The sequence below is a fragment of the Musca autumnalis genome, unplaced genomic scaffold, assembly GCF_047663935.1.
Source record: "Musca autumnalis isolate F117 unplaced genomic scaffold, ASM4766393v1 scaffold_1, whole genome shotgun sequence".
Classification (NCBI taxonomy): domain Eukaryota; kingdom Metazoa; phylum Arthropoda; class Insecta; order Diptera; family Muscidae; genus Musca; species Musca autumnalis.
Genome location: NW_027411644.1, coordinates 302320117 through 302347531, shown reverse-complemented (window position 1 = coordinate 302347531; position 27415 = coordinate 302320117). Strand labels below are relative to the sequence as shown.

The window sequence follows — 27415 nt, the reverse complement described above, 5'->3', positions numbered from 1 at the left end:
AGGAGCACCCCGAGAATGACAGGGTGAAGAGAAGAGTATTACGTCGCATTAGAGTATTACGTCACAGTTTACAATGGATGATGTTGCCAATGCCATCAGGAATGCTAAATTATCCAAAGCGTTTGGCCCTGATGGGATCTCCGTGGTAATGCTGAAGCAGCTGGATGAGCCGGTCGTCGCTAGCTAGTCGCTAGCCACCCTCATTGTTCCCGAAGTCTGGAAAATGGGCAGGGTGGTCACACTACGGAAGCCAGGCAGGGAAGCCAGCAAAAGTGAATTGTACAGACCGATTTCGCTTTTTTCGCCCGTAGCAAAGACCCTTGAGGCCTTAGTCCTCCCCAGTATCAGAGATAGCAATCAAGTTGCCGATCATCAGCATGAATTCCGTAAGCAGCACAACACAATAATAGCGCTGCGCGTCATTACCACATATATTTGTCAAGGACTCAACCAGAGACCGCCGTGTGATAAAACAGTGATGGTGGCGCTTGACTTATCAAAAGCTTTTGATACAGTCAGGCACTCCATGCTGTTTGAGGACATTGAGCAGACAACCATCCGTCTGGTAAAGTACCCCAAAATTTTAGGGGTCACATTCGACACTACATTCAAGTCATGCGCACACGCCACAGCTATCTGCGACAAACTGAAAAGCAGGAACAAGGTCCTCAAGTACCTAGCCGGCAGCACTTGGGGTGCAGATAAAGAAACCTTGTTGACCACATACAACGCGAAAGGTCGGTCTGTGGTAAGATATGCGGCTCCAGTTTGGTCCCCGAGATTATGTGATACGAACTGGAAGAAGATTCAAACCTGTCCGAATGCCGGCCTGAGAACAGCAACAGGACGCCTCCTCAAGTCTTTAGTGGACCATCTACATGAGGAGGCAAAGATTGTTCCAGTAAAGCAACATAATGAGATGGTTTCGTTGCAGTACTTGCTTGGGTGTTACCGTGAGAGCCATCCCAATCACCATCTGCTGGCTAGGCCCGACACATTCAGGCATATCAGGAAGAATATTTATGCTCTGGAGAGGGAGGTCCAATAATATAGCAGAGAACCCCTATATCAGCAGGCATATCAAGCAGGTTTAAATAATATTCACACGGATGCAGTTGTCTCCAACTCATCTAACTCCAGTGGATCTGTGACTACATCCCATCGAAACAGCCATTTTCCTGGAACTGGAGATAGACCTACAAACATAATAATAAACACTGTTACAACAACAACGTGGAACTGTATGGTTGACCTGTATACCGCTTTCAGTAGCCTTGCAACACTTCTACATTATCGAGATGTGATTAATTTGGGCAGAATAGGTAGGTGCTATATGTTGTGTTTGCAGATTCTCGACATCTAGCCTCAGTCCTGTGTCGAACATTTGCTGCCACAGTAAGACTGGTTCTCACCTTGCCTACCACAGTTAAGTAATCCAATCGATATTCGCTCCCCGTATAGTTTAAATGTCTGACACGTTGGAAGCGTGCCTTCCGTCTATGACGTGGCTTTATGTAAATCGAGAAGTTCGAATATAGTACCGTATACTTCCATATTTTTGTAGCCGCAAAATCTATCAGTCTCATACCATTGTTCAAAGTTGTCTCTTGATTTTGCGGACTGTTGGGCCAAATTTTTTCCTCCCAAATTTAGCATTAAAACCTCTTAGGTAAATCTGAATGTCATGGCCTGGGCAAGGGTCTGTTCATCTTTCTTTTAAGTCGGGACATGGGTGCAGAAGATACTGATATTGAGAAACATTTATTTTTATAAGGATCGTAAGGCTTCTTTAAACTGGAGATTCTTTATTTCTCTGATTTAATGTACGTTTTTTGGATGGATTTTTTTCGAATCAATTTCAAGCAAAAGACTCATCAAATCGTACCATTAGTATATTAAAGAATTTTTGTACTTAAATTGTTATATACAAAAATTCTTTAATGTCTGAAAAATTGCCGCTGGAAAACTTTACCAGACAGTTATAATAAAATAAAACAAACTGAATTTAAAATAATATTTATTTTTCCTTTCCATTTTCCCTAATTTTATTTATTTCCAGACAAAACAACAAAATGCGAGCAAAAAACCAAACATTTAATGAAATAACGGAACCTCAAAAAAATATAAAAACATAAACTAATAAAATAATGTGAATGCGTGTGTCTGACAAAAAGCAAACGGAAAGTGAACAAAAAAACCAGAAATAACTAAACCTCAGAGAGTACATATCGTTTTAGCAACAACATCAACAACACCGAATAACAACAAAATTAATTTATAACAATAACAAACACATTTATCATCAGACACAATAACAAAAGAACAACAACAACAATCAAATATGTAACAACACCAGAGATTTAAAACTAAAGCAAAACGAAACGAAACGAAAAAATATAACACACATGAGTCCTTACATTCCAAACGCATATGGGCCCATGCCATGAGACAGTGTTGGTGATAAAGTGTTTTGCTGTTTGGAGATATTTTTGTGGCTACTCAAAGCCATAACAAACCAACAGATATTCATTTTCATTTTCTGTGTGTGCTAAGGAACAACAGTGAAACAACAACAACCAACAAAACTAGAATATCAAAATAAAGCCAAAAAAGAAAACAATAACTGCTGGCATACTGTAGAGATATTCTAATAAGTGTATCCTTGAACTTGCAGACATTTGCCAAAACACGCACAGACACACACATTCTCTTACTCACATGTAAATTGTGAACCAGCATTTCCGTTTTGTGTGTGTTCATGTGTTTTTTGGCCACACTCAACTTAGTTCCTAACCGTTTCTGTTGGCTTTTGTCGTTTTCATATACTGCTCAACATTTCAAACACTTTTGGAATTTATGAATTTTCATTTTCATCTGCATTTAAACAAACGAACAATTTCTAAATGTTTCTTGGCACCGGCTCCTAGACTTCCACGTGTCTCACAATCAATGGTAAGTTTTGAATATTTGTTGGATTTGTTGTTTTCTTTTTCTATACCCTACATCACTACATGTGATAGAGTGCACAAATTGATACGAAATATTAAACAAATTGTACTCCAAACATTATTAAAGTATAAAGTTGCAAATTAGTCGACATGTGAAGTATTAACTTGTTAATACTGATTTTGTATCACGAGAAATTTTCAAAACAATCCGAAACTAGCTCACTTTTTCTTAATTTTTATGTGCTAGCTACCCGAAGGAGTGGACCATATTCAACCCCGATATATATCTAGAAGGAATAAGACGATTTGCAAAGTTTGGACAAAATCGATTGCTCTTTTCGAGAGTTATCATTCACACCATTTTACAGAAAAACTTTTGTGGGGGAGATACCCGAAGGAGTGGACCGATTGGCCCATCTGTGGACAATATATTACGAAATGCAATTGCGGTTAATCCTTTCGAGAGTTATCGTGCACCCCAGTCAGACTGACGGGCAAGGCTAAATCGACTCCAAATTGTCTGAAACAAATTTCGTCCGCACATACTTGGGATCTAAAACCATTATTTCGATGAGACACATTTTTGGAGGTATAAACTGCTTAGGCTAAAGACTGAGGGAATAAAAATGTATTCGATCTGGCAACGCCTTATATAGCGGCTATATCAAAGTGGAGAAATTTATTAACCACTTGGAACCTAAAATGTCAAAGTAGTAGTTCGACCAAAAATGTAGCTAAAATTCTCGAAATAACTAGAATCGGGAGGTATCGTTATATGGGGTATATAACAAAACATGGACTAATGTTGAACATTTTTGATGGAGAAGTTTGTGACCACTGGGAACTTAAAATCCCGCATAACAGGTAGTTCGGATAAAGATAAAATCCTTAAATAACAAGTAAAAAATTATCAGTCGGCTTTGCCGACATAGATATAACCTCAGCCTGTGAGAATTGCAACTTTCATCTATTGACAGATTTTGTGGACCTTTTTGGAAAAATGAACTTGCCAACAAACAAGTAAAAAAGTGTCAGTCGGCTTTGCCGACAGAGGTATACCCTCAGCCAATGTGAATTGAAACTTTCATCTACGGACAGATAGAATGTATTTAGCGTCTCTTCAGAATTTTGTGGCCATTTTTCAACATTTGAACTTGCCGACAAAAATGTGAATTAGGAATTAACACAAATGTTGAACTTTTGTGGGGGAGGTACCCTTAGGGAGGAACGATATGTGCCATTTTAGAAGTTAAACAAAATTTTGACAAAATATTAGGAGATCCAAAGTTTGGACCAAATTGGTTGCACTATTCAAGTGATATCGTCCTAACATTTTAGTGACATTTTTTTAAATATTGGGGAGAAGTACTGGAAGTTGGGGACCAATATTGCCCCATGAAAGTAAGTTTGGATAATATATGACGAAGACCAAATGTTGCACCAAATCAGTAGAACAGTTCGAGAGTCACATATGGTGACATAGGCCTTTTTACACCTTTCGGGATGTTTTCCCAAGAAATATGGACCTGCTCCTGAAAAAACTTTTACCGTCGTAATGAAAGTAGCGAATGCAAATCGCTTCAACAAAAATCAAAGTGATTCGAGAGCAGGTCTTAAAGTGAACTTATCCGAAATTTTGTGTGGGAGGTACCCAAAGGTGTGCACAAATATAGTCCATATTCGAACCTGATCTATATCTGGTAGATATGTTAGGATGTGCAGAGTATGGATTACATCAGTCACTCCCTTCAAGAGTTATCGTGCGCATCTTTCTTCCGAAGATTTTTGAATTTTTGTGAGGGAGGTACCTGAAGGAGTGGACCGACATGGTTTATCTTCGAACTTAAACTATGTTTGGACACAATATTACGAAGGCCAAATTTTGGACCGAATTGGCAGATCCGTTCGAGTTTTATCTTGCGCTCCAACCACTACATACGGTGTCATAGGGGTTTTTTGCACCTTTCAGGCTATTTTCTCAGAAAGTATGGACTTGCCCCTTATGAAACTTGTACCGTCGTATGGGGGACAGCGAATACAATTTGCTTCAACAAAAATCAAAGCGATTCGAGAGCAGATCCTAAACTGAGCTTTTCTGAAATTTTGTGTGGGAGGTACCCGAAGGAGTGGACCGATTGAGTCCATATTTAAACTTTATCTAAGTCTGGTAGAACTTTCACGATGTACAAAGTGTGGGCTACATCGGTTACTCCCTTCAAGAGTTATTGTGCACACAAATTTTCCGAACATTTTCGAACTTTTGTTGGGGAGGTACCGGAAGTAGTGGACCGATATAACCCATCTTCGAACTTATGCTAAGTTTGGACAAAATATTACGAAAGCCAAATTTTGGACCTAATCGATTGATCCGTTCGAGAGTTATCGTGCGCTCCAGCCAGACGGACGGACATGGCTAAATCAATTCAAGATTGTCTGAAACACAGTTATAATTTTTTTGTGGGGGTTTTCAGACTTAAACCACTATAACTTAGCCATTTGTTAACCGATTTAAACAAATAATAACTTGTTCTAAAGATATTATTCATCCTTTTGAAAGGAAGAAGGACCAATAGAAATCCGTTGTGAAAAAAAGAAGATATGCCCGTTTAAATTTGCAAATGTAAGAAAGCCAGATTTTCACTACTTTTACCGTTATAAAAAAATGAAACGAAGCGACCCAAACGAACTAAAGGCATTTTCGTTCTCCATGGATCCCAACACGATGGAATTTTGCATCAGAATGCTTGAATATTTTTCTGGTCAACTTTTGTAGCACAGTGTCATTTATCGACATTTTCCGAAAAGTTTGCACTTTCTCAAGGACAAAACTGCCTGAAAAAGCGTTCCAATGCTTTTGCGATGTATTAGAGATTTCTTAACTACTGTCTTGACTAAAATTTTTGTCTTTGTGTTGGCTCGAAAATCTCAATGGTTTGGCTGTTATATGCCAAGATGTCAAAAAAGGTAGATAAAAATTTAAAGTCAAAATCGGGAGGCTCGATTTTCATCGTAGACATATGGTCCAGTAGACTTTTTTGCTCAGTTCAATCCCAGGAATCAGAAACGCGAAGGGCCTATTAAGGTTTTTTTCCTTCCACACAAATCACCTTGGCCTAATCAAGGTGTATATAAACTCGTAAGGCTAAAGGCTGAAGGTATAAAAATGTGTATAAAAATGTCTTCGGTCTGGCGGCGACTTATATAGCGGCTATATCAAAGTGGAGAATGTGGAGAAATTTTGTAACCACTTGGAACCTAAAATGTCAAACTACAAAAAAGTAGCTAAAATCCTCGAGTAGCCACTAGGCACCTTAAATAAAAAATTAAAATTAAATTCCTTTAAATAACGGACATCAATAAATACCAAAAAATTGTCATAAGTTGACAATTTTTTGTGGGGAGGTTTTATTAGGGATACCAAAGTCAGATATGGCTGGAATATATGTGAACATAGTGGACTGCCGAAAGCTGCCTTATAGTTCACAAAAAGATTGTAGATGCGATCTGCCTCTCCAAAATTTTTCCAGTATTTGCTGAAATGAGGCAATCTGGCCAATTATCCTATTATCTATTGACCTTAGGCTTTAGACGTTCGCATAATACGCCAAGGTGATCAATTTCCAATCGTCGGATATGGGTTCATCCTACCAGATGGCGCCAAGTCCACTCCCAGCACACCCAGCTGTTTCAGCATTACCACGGAGATTCCATTGCAACATCATACATGTAAAATATGGTGGTTCATTCTTTGCAGGAAGAGAACTGATGTGACGCAGTATTCTTCCCTTCGCCCTGTCTCTCCCGATTGAAATAACTTCTTCGGATAAGTCAGCGTAATGTCGCCAAACGTGACTGAGGTCCTGTCTTCCTTCTTTTCAAGCTTTGCGAGTGACTAAACCGTTGCCCACAATTTACTTATTCCGGCTCCAATGTTACAACTCTTCAGGTTGTTTAATCACTTGTTCCGCTTATGCTCACCGACCAATGTCTTAACTACTAGTGTCAGCTCCCTAAATCTGGGGTCACTGAGGATGGCACGACAAAGCCCATCACTCTCATTTTCTAATCCCGTCGTCTCTGCGGGAATAATTAGTCTCACTTCGGGTATTCGCAATATATAGCGAGCGGCTCCAGCAGTTGTGATATCTCGGAAAGTACTTCCTGCCATTCGCTTACGTCAGAAAGACTCGCAATATATAGGGAGCGGCTCCAGCAGTTGTGATATCTCGGAAAGTACTTTCTGCCATCCGCTTACGTCAGAAAGACTGGGTAGATCTCTGAAGCGGTGATTAGTGAACTCTCTTTCCCATGATTGAGGAAAGTGCGGCGTTCTGAGGTGATGGTCTGATCCAATAGAATCGACAGTTTGCCAGGTGACGTCATTTGTCAGCCCAGGTAAGACGATGTTTATATCTGGCGAACTGTGTTACTCTCCGCTATTTTCTGGTAGTGACATCCTCATTGACCGTGCAAAATGTAGAGCTATCAATCTGCTCAGCCAACACTATTCCAATCAGTTCGTTTCCGAGGACCAAATGCCACATATCACGATGAGCATGACCTTCCAAAAGTGGACAAATGTTGGCCTATAACCTGGAGTACAGTTATATATCGCCGGGATGTATACGTTCAGAAATTCTACCCTGACGGGTCATTGGAGCCAGACTCAAGAGAGAAAGGTCTGCATTGAATAGATTGGTGCAATAGGAAAGCTAATCACCCACCTCTACTTCTGGTGCGATCCTTCCTCAGTACATTGCAACCATCAAAACGCTGTAAATTGCAGTTGTTGTTAAACTTAGTGGAGGTTGTGTTCGTGCAAATTTGCGAAATTTGAATGTGGTGGATGAGGAAATGACAAGCTGAGCACATCCAAATTGATACAGGGTTTTCCTCCGACCCGGTAAGGACCATTATAATCCGTTATCGTCGTTGCCTTTGTTTACTACAGGGTATTTAAGTACAATATATCTCAGATGCCTTTTTTGTTCTCTGGGATTGTTCCGTTTCTTCAATCCCCGTTTACGAGGGCTGCACGATAACTGTCTGGTCTAGGCAACACTGCGTTCTGCAAGGTGCCATTTTCCTTTTTTTGAATGTTTGACAGTTTATTGCCTAAACATGCTCAGAACGGTTTGACGTACGACCATGTGTTGTGTATAAATCATGCTGAAGACTACTTTAGAAAACAATAAACCAATTTTTGATACTAAATGTTTGCATTTTCATTCTTAGGCCAGCGAATTAGCGAACAACCCTCGTATAGGCCTATATAAGTGCACCTCCCGATTTTTGGTATATTTTGGCATTTAAGACCACAAAATATCTTCACAAAAAAATTGTCAAAGTAGGTCATTGCTTTGGTATAATCATATAACGGCACCCAAAGATTTTCTGTATCTTGGGGGTTTTAGCTATTTTTTTGACAGAACTACCAGTAATTAGAAATTTGATTTTCGCTGCAATTACTAAATTTACCAATCAAAAAATATCACCATAGGTTTATTCTATACTAGCAGACCCCGGTCCACGTTGCTGGCAATGTGGACCATGGGACATTCCTGAAAATTGCATGAAATTAGGTTCCGTATTTTTGGAAAAACAATGTATTGAAAAATGTGGAAGTGGCCATCAGTTTTCAAGATATAACATATTTAAAAGAGTGGGCAAGGTCCGGTATTTTGTCTCCAAATATGTACCTAGGGTGCACACAACCCCATTGCCTCCCAAAAATTATGCTGAAACCGATATAATTATAAGTTTGGCTTAAAGATATAGAGTTCAAAAGAAAGGCGTGGGGAAGGTACCCCACCTCTTCAAACACTAAGGTTTTGCTGTAACTTTGATGGAAATCGGTTCAGTAGTATTTGAGATATCGACGCCTCCAAACAATAGTATGCTAAGTCGACTTAGCATGTTTTCAAGTTCTTTACATTTTTATATTTAACGTCCTTTAACTTAAATTCTGTCAAATTTTGGTAATAATCGGACAATCCGAACAGAAGTTATAAACAAATATTTACTTAGCATAGTACTGAAGGTCAAAGAAATTTCCAAACTTTTAGAGCTTGTCCTGCAAAACTCACTGTTCAGAATTAGCAAACTATTATTTGGAGGTGTCGAACGTCGTTTAACGTAAATTCTGTAAAATTTTGGTAGTGATCGGTCAATCCGAACAGAAGTTATAAACAAATATTAACTTAGCATAGTACTGAAGTTAAAAACAAAATTCCACACTTTGAGAGCTTCTCTTGCAAAACTCACTTTTTAGACTTAGCATAGTATTATTTGGAGGTGTCGATATAACATAAAAAAGGCGTGGTCGTGTGTTTAGGAAAATCGGTTCAGTAGTTTTTGCAGAAAAAAATATAAATTGAAAATTGAAAACATTGGGCGTGGTAAAATGTTCTTTCCATAAAAACCTAAGTTGGGCTATGAGGGCATTTGATTTTTATTCCTAAAGTTATGGCGTTTTTTAAACATGGCAAAGGGAAGTACCCCGCCTCCTTCGAAATTCAAGAAAATATGCTTCCTATTTTCGCCGGGGGCCATCTCTGTACATTCCCTGAAAATTTCAGTAAAATATGTTCAGTAGTTTTGTAGATGTAACATATTTTAAAAAGTGGTCAAGTCTTTGTGTTCTATAAAAAGAGGTAAGGTCGGAGACACCACCACAATTGTCTCGCAAATTATTTTCCAAATCGATACATTAGTAGTTATTGTCATCATAATTTTTAAAAAAAATAGGGTAATGGGGAAGTACCCCGCCCCCTCCAAAACTAAATTTGTAGCCTATATTCACGGGGGGCCATCGCTGTACATTCCCTGACAATTTCAGAAAAATCGGTTCAGTAGTAGAAAAGATAAAAATTGGTGGGTGTGTGTGTTCGAATCGTCGGCTTCCCTTTTTCATATGGATTATTGATCATTAAGCTTGATTCCAACGAGAAGTTAATCTAAAAAAAAAAAAAAAATTGAAAATTGAAAAAAGTGAGCGTAAAAGTGGGCATGGTCAAATTTTCTTTGCATAAAAACCTAAGTCGGGTTATGGCGAACATTTCACGAAGAGAATTATCGAAATCGGTCCAGCCGTTCTCAATTGATACCATTGCCAACGAACGACATTTAATTTTCATTTATAAAGATATGAGGCTTTACCACCCCAAATAGCGGTACCTCCCTATTTTAGGTATTTTGTCAGCATAGGTCCATGTTTTTAGCATATAACGATACATACCGAAAAATGTTCAACATTGGTCCACACTTTGCTATAGTCCCCATATAAAGGTACGGCCCTATTAATGCGAATTTTTGGATATATTTCTTGGAATAATTTAGGTATTTCGCATGTCCTTAGCCGAAAAACGTCTCTACCTAAAATTGGGGATAGGAAAGGAAACTAAATATTCCATTTTATGAGCAGAATATTGTATAGGTCAGAATATTTAAACTTCGGCCCGGCCTAACGCTTTTTACTTGTCTTTGTTAATACAGGGTATTAAGGTTTATATATGCCAGACACTCGTTTGTCCTCTATGACTGTTTCGTTTCTCAAAACCCTGTTTATTGCCTTCTACATTTCTCCAAAAAGATATTCGAAGGATTAAGTGCCTTTGAATAATCATAGAAACGCACACATGTATGTACGAGTTGATTTTGGTTGATGTAGGCCAATCACATTGTCGCCTTTATCTATCCTTAACCCCTTTATGTTGATTTTCTTTTTCCCAAATTAGTTTTCTTCTATTGTTTGATTTAATTTAATAAAGTCAAATGACAAAACTTTCTTCAAATTCAGTTTTCATTCAAATTCAAGGTCTTACTTGGTTCTAGTTAGAATTCATTTCTTAAAAACATTATTTTCCATTTTTTTCTCTTGCACGCAAGAGACCTTTCTGTCCATTGTATTGAAATGTATATAGAAGTGTGTGTGTGTGTTTTGATTCGTATACACATGAGTGTGAATGATGTAAAGGATTACAAAATGTGCAAAAATTTGTATTTGTGTTGTTCGACTGAATGACATTCATATAAATTAAGTTACGTTTAACATTTACATTTTCTCTGAATCACAGCACAGTTCACATAATGTGTGGGAATTTTTTTTGTGCTCGTGCATGTGTAAGTGTGTATGTACATATATGAATATGTAAATCATTTTTATTTCGAATGGCGTTGCTTAAATTAATTTAGTTAATTGCATTCATTCAAATTATTTCGAGTAGTTTAGGTAGATTGAATGGTTTGCTTCTCTTTTTCAAAGAAATAATAATGGTTCATATTAAGGGTTATTGATAGAATTCTGGGAGGTTTGTTTTTGTAGAAGAATTTTGGTAGAAAAAATAAATTTAATAAAATAATTTAATTTTATAAATGTGTGTTTATTCTACCTTTTGAATGTATATATTTAAATAAAATTCTTTAATGAGCTTGAGGTCAGTTTTGGTTAATTTTATTGTTTCATATTTTTCCCAATATTTCGCAATTTTTGAATTGGGAAAAATATGAAACAATAAAATTAACCAAAACTGACCTCAAGCTCAATAAAGAATTTTATTTAAAAACAAGTAAGCAAAGGCTATAGTCGGACGGGGCCGACCATGTGATACCCTTCACCACAACCTGTAGGAATTAGCTATGTGCAACCGCCTTGCACGCTGAATGTCCCCTTAGTAATGTTGGCGATATTTCGTGAGTATTTCAGCCATGAAAAACGTCTCTACAAGTGGCAACTTAGGACACGCCGTTCGGACTCGGCGATAAAAAATAGGTCACATATCAATAACATAATATGAATCCATTGATATAAGAGAAGCCTCCCTTGTCTTTACTGGGATGTTTATGGAAAAATATATAATTATACATTTCTAAAAAATATTCGAAAATTCACATTGATTAACCCCTCCTGCTACATCTTCAAATTGTCTTTGAATATCAGGTTCTTTTTTTGGAATACACCTAAAATAAATAAATAAATATATATACCATGCAATTTCGTATATTTGATAATTGGGAAAATTGCGAGTTTATTGACGATCTATCGTCCAAATATTGTGCACTTGTACCTCACATATGCTTCGAAAGTAGTTCATTGTGGGCATATATTGTGATATCAAAAATATATTTTATACCGGTAGAAATAACTAACAATGAATAGAAATTCAAAAATGTTGCATGCAAACAAATTTATAAATTCCACAATTATTCATATTCAATTATACAGCAAAGAAGATAGAATAAGTCAGCTGCGCTAACGGCCTCTAAAAATATATTTATTTTGTAACACGAGTTTGCTTCAAAACACGTGGAATCTGTAGGTATCGTAATATGGGGCTATACCAAATCAATTTTAGTAAGTTAAATTCTGAGTTTTGGAAATATTTGAGAATTATTTTTTCAGATTTGTAATTTTAGTTGGAGCCGGCAGGGGTTTTTGGAACTTCTGGACTATTATCTCAGGAAGTATGACTTACCCCGGGAAAGGGACCAGAATAGGGACCGTAAAAAGAACCTTCTTCAAAAAAAAAAATAATATAATCAAATAGATCCCATACGGGTCCTCAAACTGCACTTTTCCTGACACATGAATGGATGAAATAATACGATGTGTAAAGTTTCGACCAATCAGAAAATCCCCTTGAGAGTTAACTTGCGGATTTGCGGCGCAAGTACAATCTGCTGGAAAAAATTCAAAACTATTCGAGAGGACTCTTAAATTTCCCTTTTCCGAAATTTGTGTGGGAGGTACCCTAAGGACCGATATAGTCTTATCCGATCTATATCTGGAAGGAATAATAATATATGGAAAGTTTGGAGCAAATCGATTGCTCACTTAACCAGTTATCGTTCACACAATTTTTCGAAAACAATTTTGAACTTTTTTGGGGGAGGTGTACCAACATAGCCTACTTTCGAACTTAAACAAAGTTTGGGCAAAATATTACGTTGTATAAAAGTTGGTTCTAATCAGTAGATCCGTTCGAATGTTATCGTGCGCACCAGCCAGTTAGACATTAAGAGAGACAAATGAACGGACAGCGCTAAATAGACTCCAAATTGTCTGAAACGAGTTTCGTCAAAATATAAACCAATATTTCGATGAGACACATCTTTAGTCGTATTTTGTTTGTATTCCCTTTACCCTAAATTCTTAGGTATAAAGTAGGTGGCGAGGTGACCCCATGTTGCATTATTTGTATAAAAATCCAATCTGACAACTGAACTGAAAATTTCTCTGTCATGATAGAGACAACTTGTAGCATCGGAGGAAATTGTGGTTCTCTACACAAAACCCATTATATATTATGCAAAAGGACCGTTATTTGCATCAGGGGAAAGGTCTTAGTTATTATTCCATATGTAGGCTACTTTGCCGGTATATGCCCTCCAGGAATGAAAATATGGACCAAAAATAAAATTTGTATATTTTTCATACAAAACTAATGGTGTATGTCAACCGCTAAATAATATCAGATCATCATGCAAAATTATAGACACTTTCTTTAACCTAAACTCTTACCTCGTGCAAAATTTTGTGACTATTGAGCTATAGTTGCGACCTCTAGCGGGTTTATGATTACACTACAAACAAAAAACTAGATGTATTAGGCTGTAACTATGTTATCTGATCACGCACATCAACATAATTGACATCAATTGAAAGGTCAAGAGATCGTCTTCAAAATATAACTCACAAGTGGGGAATGTGTCTTTCAGGAACAAAGATATAAGCTGTTTATTAAAAATTGTCACAATTTTCACACAAAGTTGTGGTCCATTTAACCCTTTAAATATTATCTGATCGCCATCTCAAATTGCAAACTTCTTCTTTGTCATATACGCTTACCTTATTTAAAATTTCGAGGCGATCGGACTATTATTGCGACCTACAGAGCAGCTACAAAATCGGATAAAAATTATGTTTTTGGTCCATTTCACCCGCTAAATATTTCACGATCATCACCAATTTAAATAGCGATCTATTCTGATGTGAAACCGACCATTTCGTGACGATCGGTCCATAATTGCAGCCTGGAGTTTGATTACAATTTATAATGGACAGACGGACACACGGACGGACGGACGGACACACATCTCAAAATCGCTTTATCTCGCCGAGATATGAAGATTGGTATACCACATTGGGGGTCTCCGACGAATATTTCGCGGTGTTACATGAATTTTTCCCAAAACAAACTTATAATACCCTTTCCACATAGTGGTGTAGGGTATAATAAAACAATTTAATGTAAAAAAAAAATTAATAAGCCACACTTTTATATAATTGTGGAAGCTATCCCTTACTTTTGTTAAAAATATAACTTCAAGTATAGGTACATATTTTAGTTTAAATGTCATGTTTAGAAAAACTTTTGGCCGTGTTCTGATTCACAATGGCTGACTTCATTCATTACAAATCTCTTCTTTCACTTGCGGCTAAAGACGGTTTTGGTAGTCTGGGGTATTTTTGAACTCGATTGGTATTGTTTTGTTTACCATTACAAATATATTTTCTACGAAAAGCAACAAATAAATCTTTTTAATAGACTCTCCTAGCCTTGATGTTAACACCCGCATTTAATTCTCAAAACAAGAGGAGCTATTTAAATTTTTAACATGTATTTGTTGTTTGTTTAATTTTCAGAACAAACACTTTGTTGTCTTTTTGTCGCCAACAAAACAAATTCCAAGAAATAATTGCTTTCGAATTTGTAAGTGACAGTTTTTTTTGGCCTTCTATTTTTGTTCACAATTTGTTATTAATAGAATCAACAACGTTGGCGTCGTTTTCATATTTATGTAAACGTTAATAAATCATGTTTATAAGCAAGCGTAAGCTTAAAGAAACAAGAGAATAAATTATTTTGTTTTTAAAACAAAAATTGTTAAATAAATAGAAACATAACAACTTGTAAAGAAGTTTTTTTCTTTGTGTTTGTTTTTGTTTGGATATGAAAAAAGCCAATAGACAAAATTAGACACTCAAACGGCGCCTAAACGCAGAATTTAAGTAGCTTCTGTGTTGCCGCTGGGGTTTTAATTTTTGGTAGAAACACGTAGGAGTAAATGTAGGAGTAAAAGCTGTAAGCTGAAAATTTTTTTGTGGACAAGTTTGGGACCACTGTGAACCTCAAATGTCAACAAATTTGCTAAACTCTTCAAAAAAACTATAAATTGGGAGGTTCCGTTAATTTGTGAACCTCAAGTGTCAAATAACAGGCGGTTGGGTGAAGAAAATTAGCTAAAATCCTCAAAATACCGAAAATCAGAAATCCACATTTTATATGTATAGTCTCCGTATGACGACTAAAATCTTTAAACTACAGAAAATGGGGAGCTACCGTTATATTTGGCCTATATCACAACATGGAGCAATAATGACAATTTTTGACGGAAAAGTTTCGTGACTGCAGGGAACATCAAATGTCAAATTACGGGTAATTCAGTAAAAAAAATAGGGAAAATCCTCAAAATACCGAAATTTGGTATGTACCGTCATTTGGGGGCTATACATATAAAAATAGGGTGACGTAGGGGATGGAAGATACCACAGAACGATCCTGACCGGCATTAACATGGCAAAGCCCAGGATTTATTTGGTCCCTCTTTCATCTCAAGTGGACACTGACCTCCCCGTGGTGTCACCTGGGGAACTGCCTTTAACACCCGTTAAAGGTAGTGAGCTAACATGTTCCCCGTTCACCCATAAAAACATAAAAACTTGGGTTTGAGCGTCGGGTTAGTAACCCTCCCCTAGAAAAAACAGTCTACTGTGAAAAAACGAAAGAAAATAAAAACAAATCCTTCAAAAGTTACGCGCCATGATCTGCGAATCTGCACCTGGAATGTTCGCACTCTTTATAGAGAAGGTGTAGTTTACGCATTGGCAGATGTACTTGAAAAGTACAAGGCCGACATTACTGCCATACAGGAGATACGATGGAACGGGAAAGGCGTCACAACAACACATAAAGGTGACGCACTGTATTATAGCTGCCATGACACAAAGCATGAGTTTGGTTGCGGAATTGTAGTTGGTCGGAGGTTAAAACATCTGGTCTCCAGCTTCACCCCAGTGAATGAAAGACTCGCTGCAATTCGATTAAAAGCATCAGCTTTATTTGCGCTCATGCTCCCACTGAAGACAAGGACAAACAGACCAAAGATATATTTTACGAGCGCTTAGAAGAAACTTATGACCGTTGCCCTGCCCATGACATTTAAATTATACTAGGCGATTTTAATGCCAAAATTGGAAAGGAGAATATCTTTGGCCCAACAGCCGGGAAATTCAGTCTCCACAGTGAAACATCTGACAATGGTATGAGGCTGATAGACTTTGCAGCTGCAAGAAACTTGGTGGTTAGCAGTACCAGATTTAAGCATCTCGATATTCATAAGGGCACCTGGCTGTCGCCAGATCAAAGAACAAGAAACCAAATTGATCACGTTGTGATAGATGGAAGACATGCATCAAGCGTGTTAGATGTACGATCGTTCCGAGTTGCAAACATAGACCTGGACCACTGCCTTGTTGCAGCAAAAGTACGTACCAAAAGTAAACGTAGCAAATAAAGTGCGAACAAACACAGCACGGAAGTTGGACATCGGTAAGCTGCAATCGCAACAGATAGCCACAGCATACTCCACACAACTGGCCCAACTGCTTGATCAAAGCACTCCTCGTCCCGATAACATATCAGGACAATGGCATAACATTGCCCACTCCATGCAAACAGCCGCAAAATCAGTACTCGGATACCAGAGACCTCCACCAAGGAATCCATGGTATGACCAGTAGTGTCGTGCTGCTGCCGAAGAGAAAAATGCGACATATAGGGCTATTTTACAATCAGTAGCAATGCGTAGCGCCCGGTAGAGGTATCGGGAGAAAAGGAGAGAGGAGAGGAAACAGGAAACAGAGAGAGATGGAAAAGCGGGAGTGTGAACAAATCGAGATGTACAGGAGGCAGAATGAAGTCCGAAAATTCTACCAAAGAGTGAAACATCAAACTGATGGCTTTGGAACTGGCACATCCTCCTGTAGAGACCAGCAAGGTAATCTGGTAACTGATACAGATAGTGTGCTAAGGATATGGAAAGAGAAATTTCTAAACTGTTGGTATCCAATAGTAGCGAAGTCGAAGAAGATACCACAGATCCAATCCCAGAAGATGGCATTGAATGTATACCACCAGGCCAAGATAAGGTAAAGACAGCAATAAACCGGCTGAAGCTGCCGAGCTGTTTAAAACCGGAGGCGACACGCTGATAAGGTGTATGCATAAGCTAGTTTGCTCCATCTGGCAGGAAGAACGCGTGCCCGGCGATTGGAAACTGAGCATCCTGTGTCCCGTCCATAAGAAAGGAGATAAGACTTTATGCTCCAACTATAGGGGCATAAGTCTTCTCCCTATCGCCTACAAGATAGTGTCAGGGATATTGTGCAAACGACTAAAGCCCATGGTCAACGAAATAATTGGACCATACCTGCGGCAAATCCTGGAGAAGACCCAAAAGATGCAGATCGTAAGAACTTATAGAATATGGACCTATATTGACAATTTTTGATGGAGAAATTTTGTGACCAATGGGAACCTCAAATGCCAAATGACAGGTAGTTCGGTCAAGAAATGTAGGTTAAATCCTTAAAATACCGAAAATCGGGAGGTACCGTTATATGGGGCTATACCATAACATGGTCCAATATTGACAACTTTTGATGCAGAAGTTTTGGGACCAATGGAAACCAATGGGGGCTCTACTAAAACATGGACCAATGTGTAACAGTTTTGGTAGTAGCTAAAGTCCTCAAAACGTCTAAAATCGGTAGGTACCGTTATAAGCGGGCTATACAAAACCAAAAAATTGTTAATGGTGAAGTTTTGTGACCACTGTGAACCTCAAATGCCACATAACTGGTAGTTTGGTCAATAAATGTGTCTAAATTCTCAATATACCAAAAATTGGGACGCAATGTTGTATGGAGTCTGTACCAAAACGTGGGCCGATATAGCTCATCTCCGGACTTGAGTTGCCTATGAAACAAAGTGTAAAAATATAGCATCTACCTCAATTATTGTGGACCTTAGAGTGGATACAATAGCTCGACTCAGAACTTTATCCTGATTAAGAATTTATAGCAAGGAAGCTCATCTTTGCAAAGACAGTATATTCAGCTTTTGCTTCTCCCTTCAGGTACGCTGTCGTGAACAAAAACAAGCGATCAATTCCACGGCAGCGAGTTCTTCTATGCCGGATTGACCCGGAAACCATGTTTCGGCCAGCGATTGTCACCTCAATATACACATGTTTGTATTTGTATCGTTTTTCTGTATTGGGAGCAGCATATCCCGCAATGCATGCTCCGGATTTTTTTCGTCCGTGCCGGGACGGTGTAATACACATAATCAATTTATTTGTGCCCGCTTTGTCACGTCCGCGTCCACCACGATCCCACTTCTGTGAGATGCAATAGATATCGGAAGTCGCTGCAACTCAAGGTTTGTTCTGGGCTCTGGACTGATACGAGGCACTACGACAGGCTCTACGTTGCTGCATGCTGCGTGAACACACCCCCAACAGGCGTCGTCATCTAATCTGTATTGCACCAGTCTGTTCAATACAGACCTATCTCGCTTGAGCCTGGTTCTAATGACCCGTACATGGAATGTATGGGGGGTAGCAGTCAGGCATGTAATTGCCGAGGTAGAGTTTTGAACGTAGACATCCTGCCGATAAATAGCTGTACTCTAGGTTATAGGCCCAACATTAGCCCGCTTTTGAAAGATCTTAACCGTCTGGTATTGGGGGACTTTAATGCTCATCATGAATTGTGGAATTTGGTCCTCGGAAGCGATCAAAGGGATATAGCGTTGGCTAAGCAGATTGGTAGCTCTACGTTTTGCACCGCCAGTGAGGACGCTACTACCAGAATTTGCGGGGAGTGTCAAAGTTCGTCAGACATAACAATCGTATCACCATGCCTGACAAATGAAGTCAGCTGGCAACCGTTGTTTCTCTTGGGTCAGATCATCTCCCCATAATTGTCTCCATTAGCACACCGACCGATTCCATGCACCGTCAGTGAGGACCCCCTACCACAACTAGCGGAGAGTGCCACAGTTTGCCAGACACAACCATCCTGTCACCTGATCTGACAAATGGTGATGCGTCGTTTCTCTTGCATCAGACCATCTCTCAATAATAGTCTCCATCATGTGACCGCCCGATTTCATCAACTGTAAACTCCGCATTTTCATCAATCATGAGTAAGCTAATTGGCCAAGTCTAATATTCGGGTAGCTGCAGCCGATTGCCATATACCCGAAGAGAAACCAAATTTCACAGTTTGTTGCGAATGTCATCAGGAACTCTAAATCATCCAAAGCTAAAACAGCTGGATATGCCGGGAGTAGGGTATCTCACTAAAGTTCTCAACCTGTCGTAGAGGCGGATTTCGCTTTTGTCGGCTTGCGGCTTTCGTCCTCCCCATCGTCAGAAACAGCTATCCATTTGCCGATCTTCAGCATGGATTCCATAAGCAGCACAGCACGGCAACAGCGCTGCACTCCATCTCAACAGATATTAGTGAAAGACTAAATCAGAGTAAGCTGTGTGATAGCACAGTGATGGTGTGGCTTGCCTTATCAAAAGCATTTGATACTGTCAAGCACTCCACGCTGTTCGAGGATATCGTGCACCCTACCCTCCGGCCAAGTTTGAAATGTTGGATAGTCAATTATACACTCCGGTTCATCTGAATAGAACCACCCAATATTTGTCTACAAATACCGTTATATCTGACGAAAGGAGAGGAATTGTAAATTATAATTTTGTGGACATGTAGAGTATATAGTAGCCGATATTTTCAATACCTAACATGTTTCACATATGCGTCATAACGGTACTTTTTACTCGCTTTATGATAAAATGTCAAAATATTAGCATTTTTTAATGGTTCACCAGGATAGAACCACCCTAAGAATTTACACAAATCCTTTGTTAGATGTGTTAAACTTTAACAAAAAACTATTTATAATTATAAATAAATGCCGCGAGTGTTAATTGCTATAAAATATTGTGCAAAAATTTGTATTAGGGTCTTGAAATTTGATGAAAATCGATGCTTAGAGCTCCAAATAATATTTTTATGAAGAAATCGGTAGAAACAATTTATAAAGACAAAATTTTATACTGAACTAGCAGACCCCGGTCCGCGTTGCTGGCCCGTCGTAATGAGTTTTAATGACAACTTTTTATCGACTTTAGGATTTATTATCGTCCATGTCCCTGTCTTTATCCTAAAGCGATCTAATTATAAAAGTTAAAAAAATGGTTAAATCGAATTCTCCCGCTTATTGAAACTTATATGTTTTAGCTTTTCATGGCTGATGGACCGTTGATCCTCACCATTCAAGTAAATTTGTAAATATATAGTTTTTCTTGATCGGGGGCGTAACCACCGTTTTCACGAAAACTCATTTGCAACCCGATGCACTCATAAGTTTAGCAAATACAGTGATTATAAAATAATAGACCCCGAAATTCGTCTACACATGTATAGCATTTTGGACCAGAATATTAGGTTCAGTAGTTTTGGAAAAATAATGTTTTGAAAAGAGTGGGCGTGATCATCAGTTTTCAAGATATAACATATTAAAAAGAAGTAGGCCTGGTCCGGTATTTTGGCTCCAAATATGTACCAAGGGTGCACACAACTTCATTGCCTACCAAAATGTATGCTGAAACCGATATAATCATACGTTTGGCTTATGTGTATAGCGTTTAACAGAAAGGCATGGGGAAGGTACCCCACCTCTTCCGTAATTCATAAAATATACATAACAACGGCAAACATTGAGCCTTTGTCGCAAATTTTGTGGAAATCCCTTCAGTTATGACATATTAAAAAAACAGGCGTGGTCGGGCCTATAGGCCCTAAAGAAGCACCTAGATTGTAGATTAATCCGTAAATGTTTAATCCGATACATGCATAATTTTTGCAAATATAACGTTTTTTAAAAATAGGGGAGGTACCCCGCTCCCTCTGGAATTCAATAAAATATGTAACCTGTTTTCGGTAGGCGTGGTAAACTTTTCTTTCCAAAAAACCTAAGTTGGGTTATGACTGCATTTGATTTTTATTCATAAAGGTAAGGCGTTTTTTTTAAATATGCCCCCTTCAAAATTCAAGAAAATATGCCCGTACATTCCCTGACATTTTCAGGAAAATCGGTTCAGTAGATGTAACATATTTTAAAAAGTGGGTGTGGTCAAGTCATTAGATTCTAAAAAAGTGGGTAACGTCTTCCGATTAGATACATTCGTAATTATTGTAAATATAAAATTTTTAGAAAAGTAGGGTATAGGGGAAGTACCCCGCCCCTTCCAAATTCAACTGAATTTGTAGCCTATTTTAACGGGGGCCATCCTTGTACATTTCCTGGCAATTTCAGGAAAATCGGTTCAGTAGTTCTTGTTCGTAAATTTTCTTTGCATAAAAACCCAAATCGGGTTATGGCGCACATTTTACAGAAAAAATTATCGAAATCGGTCCAGCCGTTCTCAACTGATGCCATGACCAACGAACGACATTTGATTGTTATTTTTAAAGATTTAAAAGTTTAGACAAATCGCGATTTCCTTGAAAATCCCTACAGTAGTTTTGTAGATATAACCTAATTAGAAACTGAGCGTGGTCGGATCTTAAGTCCCAAACTAAGTACGTAAGGTTGGAGACACAATCGCCATTGACTCGCACATAAATTCCGAAACCGATACATTCGTATTTGTTGCAAATATTGTATTTTTACAAAAATAGGGCATAGGGGAGGTACCCGCCCGATCCGAAAGTGCAAAAATGTGTAGACTATTTTTATCGGGGACCAACCCTGTACAGTCGCTGAAAGTTTCAGGAAAATCGATTCAGTAGTTTCGTAGATATAACATATTTAAAAAAGTGGTCGTTGTCCAGTCTTAATGTCCCAAATACGCACGTAAGGTCGGAGACACAATCGCCATTGATTTTCAAAGCGATACATTTGTAATTGTTGCAAATATTGCATTTTTAAAAAATAGGGCATAGGGGACGTACCCCGCCCGATCCGAAATTCAACCAAATATGTAGCCTATTTCAACCGGGGGCCATCACTCTACGTTCCCTGAAAATGTCAGGAAAATCTGTTGAGTAGTTTCGTAGATATAACATATTTATAAAAGTGGGCGGAAAAGTGGGCGTGGCCAATTTTTCTTTGCATAAAAACCTAAACTGGACTATGACTAACATTTCCACAAAAAATTATCCAAATCGCTTCAGCCGTTTTCAACTGATTCAATTACCAACAAACGACAATTGAGATTTATATATAAAGATTATGTTCAAAATTTTCTATACTACAATGAAATTACAAAAAAGTCACATTTGATAGGTTTAAGAGTCCGAAACAGAGGAAATATGGTAAAGATAACTAAGCTGTTTCTTTACATCAAATGTCTTAGAACCTTTTGAAATTCCAAGGACTTGATGTTGACATGGAGCGTTCGGCGGTGGAATTTTCTTTATTTTTTGGACCTGTAGATGTCCACAGCCAACGCAAATGGGTGGAACCCATCGATTTGCATTCACTTTCCTGAGATTAAATATCAAATTTTGGATTGGAAAGGTAGAAACTTGAGTTATCTTTACCATATTTCCTCTGTTTCGGACTCATAAACCTATCAAATGTGACTTTTTTGTAATTTTATTGTAGTATAGAAAATTTTGAACATAATTCATTATAAAATTTTGTCTTTATAAATTGTTTCTACCGATTTCTTCATAAGAATATTTTTTGGAGCTCTAAGCATCGATTTTCATCAAATTTCAAGACCCTAATACAAATTTTTGCACAATATTTTATAGCAATTAACACTCGCGGCATTTATTTATAATTATAAATAGTTTTTTGTTAAAGTTTACCACATCTAACAAAGGATTTGTGTAAATTCTTAGGGTGGTTCTATCCTGGTGAACCATTAAAAAATGCTAATATTTTGACATTTTTTCATAAAGCGAGTAAAAAGTACCGTTATGACGCATATGTGAAACATGTTAGGTATTGAAAATATCGGCTACTATATACTCTACATGTCCACAAAATTATAATTTACAATTCCTCTCCTTTCGTCAGATATAACGGTATTTGTAGACAAATATTGGTTGGTTCTATTCAGATGAACCGGAGTGTATGTGTCGCCAGTCGTAGGTGGAATTCTGGAACAAGAAGTCCAAGCCCCGTGGAGTTAAACAGGGAGTCCCCCAAGGTGTGGCATTTTGACATTTTTTCATAAAGCGAGTAAAAAGTACCGTTATGACGCATATGTGAAACATGTTAGGTATTGAAAATAACGGCTACTATATACTCTACATGTCCACAAAATTATAATTTACAATTCCTCTCCTTTCGTCAGATATAACGGTATTTGTAGACAAATATTGGTTGGTTCTATTCAGATGAACCGGAGTGTATGTGTCGCCAGTCGTAGGTGGAATTCTGGAACAAGAAGTCCAAGCCCCGTGGAGTTAAACAGGGAGTCCCCCAAGGTGTGGCATTTTGACATTTTTTCATAAAGCGAGTAAAAAGTACCGTTATGACGCATATGTGAAACATGTTAGGTATTGAAAATAACGGCTACTATATACTCTACATGTCCACAAAATTATAATTTACAATTCCTCTCCTTTCGTCAGATATAACGGTATTTGTAGACAAATATTGGTTGGTTCTATTCAGATGAACCGGAGTGTATGTGTCGCCAGTCGTAGGTGGAATTCTGGAACAAGAAGTCCAAGCCCCGTGGAGTTAAACAGGGAGTCCCCCAAGGTGTGGCGATATCTCTGAAACTGTGTGCCCTCTACCTCTCTTGTGCATCGACCTATCCAGACGATATTGAAATCACCACATGGACAGCAGAGGACAGCAGAGGTGGTCGCAGAATTTCGATCACAAACTACACCAAAATTCTAGGGGTCACATTCGACAGCATGTGCATGCCGTACGCGCATGCCACTGCTATTGGCGACAATCTTATAATACCCTCCCCACATAGTGGTGTAGGGTATAAAAACTATGGTCAATGAAATAATCGGATCATACCAATGCTGGTTTAGACCTAGGAAAAATTACTGTAAAACTAACATGATTATGTAGGATAATATTAAGTGACACAAGACAAATATTTAAAATAGCAAATAACTTCTCCGAGGTTTAGACAAAATTACAGTCTATAATATGTGAGCTATTTGACCATATAATTATAGCCCATGTTTTGGAATATAGTTTATAGTCTCACTAATTTTCCAAAATTGTTCTGAATTTTATGACACTATAGTTTTAAATTAAAAATTAAACCCTCCACAAACCTCCATTAGGCAACTCTACTGCCATGCCGCCAAATAAAAAAATATATTGCTTTAAGTTATTTTCCCAAGTATTGAAAATTGAAGTAGAACAGCTTTTAGCATGGCTGGTGTTTTGCTGGTTGAATGTTTGCTTTGGAAGTTATCTTCAGCACACCAAAAAAAGTTTTCTTATTAAATAAAGCGGTTTCCACTTCAGAAAACCATTCAAAAATTCTTTTTACAATTTTATTTTCTGTTCGTTTTTTTTTTCCTTTTTTGTTTCTCTCCTATTATTATTCACTTTCCAACGAGTTTTAGATAAGTTTATACAAACGACACAACATTCAGAACAAACTGAACAACAACTTTAAAGTTTGTGGGGTAAGGTAAAGAAAAAAACTTTTGAAAACATTTTGATTTCGTTTACTTATTTTTTAGTTTTCTTTTTTAATGCAAAAAAAAGCTTAAATCGTCCTGTCTATAATTTCTTCCCAAAGAATTTAAGGTATTTATATTAATTTAAGAAACACTTTTTCCATTTTTGTCTAGTCATTTATATTGTTTTGTTTTTGTATTTTTTTCATCCAGCTCCATTTTAATGGTTTGAGGTTTTCATTATTGTTATTTTTTTCTTTTGTTGTGCAGTGATAAAAGACAAAACTTTTTATCAAATCGCACCCAAATCTTTATAGTTTAGCAATTATAGAAATCTCATTGACGTGCCGCTGATATTTCTTTAAAATTAAGGTATTTTATTGATATTCTTGATTGTTAAAAAATATGTTATAAGAATAAATTACACTATGCGACACGAAAATTACACTGTGCAAAATTTTTGAGGTAATCTTGTGCAAAAAAATTGAGCTGAGAATTTTTTGATAGTACAGATCAAAACGTCGAAAACCCTAGTTAGTTTTTGTTGTGTCAGATCCAGCTTGGATTTTATGGCCCCATCTATACATGGTTAAATATTGACTTTTTAAAGCAATTAGAGTTTCAGAATGTTCCTAAGAATTGCTAAGAACTTTATTTGGAAGATGTTTGCAGAAGGTTACTTGGTTCAACTCCCAAGATTTTAGCTGATACTGACCAGAATTTCAGCAATTATGTAAAATGTTCTATATTTTATAGATTTTGATGCCTTAGATGGAGTTTTTCATATGTGGTCTTTTCAAACGATAAGTTCTACTATTTTAGGGCTACAATATTGGCAAAGACAGCTAGGCCAAATTCCTAATCGTTTCTGAGATAAAACTGTAGTGTTAGCCCGGTTTAGATGTGGCCATAAAATTCGAACTGGATCCGGCAGGACAAAACCCTACTAGTGTTTTTGTAGTCTCAATATGTACTTTCAAAACATGCATACTAGAAATTGTCTGCATTTTCAGTGTTGCATAGTGTAATCGGCTCTTTCCAGTCTTGTGGGATATTTCCTCTTCCCACATCTGCCTTAATAACACTGTACAACACAAAAAATAATAATTGTATTTCCAATATATATCAAGAAAATATATACATCAAATTTACCAATAAAACACCCAAATATTTTTTGAATACACTTGTTTGGTTCTGTTTTCGAGTTGATGCATGAAAGTAACATGAAATTTAGATCTAGACCAAATGTGTTAGAAGACGAAATATTCTACACAAAATGTCATTATAAGTCCCAGAACAAACTAGATATCTAAGTAAAATAGTTTGCTAAGAAAATTACGTTACAAAATTAGATATTATAGCTAGAAATTATTTTTACACTTTTAGACTCTTAATTAAAATTTATTCAATACTGAGTCAAAATCTCCTCAAATACCGCACTTTTTGGGCGTGGTGTCAAAAGAAGAAATGTTCCAAATCAAAATTCATTATGAGTCTCTGAACAAAAGAAATTTATAGCTATAATATTTAACATCTCCAGAAGCTTTTGCTTTTCATATATGATTTAGGACCATATTCTACCGTTTTTATTCACATTTTCGTTATCTGCGGTCACAAAATATATTTTGTATAAACTAAAATAACGTCATCAGGAAAAGTCCTAGGTTCCTGATATTGAATGGACGTTGAAATAGTTTTGGCCAGAAAATTTGGATTTGAGACCATTGTGCCAAGTTTTGTTTACTTTAAAATTTGTATTCGTTGAATAGAAAATGTTCTAATAAAACAATTTAGATCCTTGGTTTCGCCTTATCCGCCCTTCCCCCAAACATGCACAAACATTAACAAATGAAAATCAAAAAAATATATTTTTGAAATTTTTTATTTTTAATATAACATAAATTTTACATTTAATATAACATTTATTTTTTCTATATAATATGAATGAAATTAGCAAAAATGATCTTCAAACTATAAAGAGCAATATTTCTTAGTATCGGTGAACTCATTTTGGCATAAACGAAACCAATAATGAGCCTAATGCCGGTTCTTCTATCAAATTTTCAAAAAAATATATATGAGTATTCGAATGACTTTCTGAAAAATTCGCATGCCTCTCAAACCTGCGCGAAACTGCAGCTATTTTTTGATTTGCCCAAAGAAAAATATTCTAGCTCTCAGAAAAATGTGCTCTTTATTCTGCAAGGTTAACTCCTGCCAACATAGTGATCTCTGTTTCCATAGTAATTTGTATGGGGCATTTTCACGAAAATTCTTTAAATACCACACTTATGGTCGCTCGATGAAAAACTTTACCAGTTCATTATTGTGGCTAAAAAACGATTTCTACAAAAAAATTTTAAAATCGCATCTGATTTTGATAAATAGGCAAAATATGCATATTGAAGCTACATCAAAATCCTATCCGATTTTCAAAAATTTTTGTATATTTATAGCCACTTGAACAGTGGGAAAATTATTAGACAGATTCAGATATTTAAGTCCATATTGACTGTATAACTGAGTTGACAGTGGCTATATTTGCACCGAAAACTTTGAAAAACTAAAATTTTCTAATTTTTACATCAATTGCTATTGCTCAAAACAAAAACGCCAACGAAATAAATAAGAACCTAATGGTCAAGATAGGAAAAAAATATTGATGTCCGGATTATCGAGGTAAGAAATCACATATTTTTCTTACCTCGAT

At 37.2% G+C, this 27415-nt stretch overlaps 1 protein-coding gene across 2 annotated transcripts in view; it reads left to right on the top strand.

The window, feature by feature from the left end:
- The window catches only part of Dop1R2 (dopamine receptor 2), a 284897-nt gene that overhangs the window by 40650 nt on the left and 216832 nt on the right, over positions 1 to 27415 (top strand). For both annotated transcript variants that reach the window (XR_012409186.1, XM_073961993.1), the window contains exon 2: positions 2060 to 2952. The gene's annotated coding sequence lies outside the window, so the exon portion shown is untranslated. The remainder of the gene's footprint in view (positions 1 to 2059; positions 2953 to 27415) is intronic.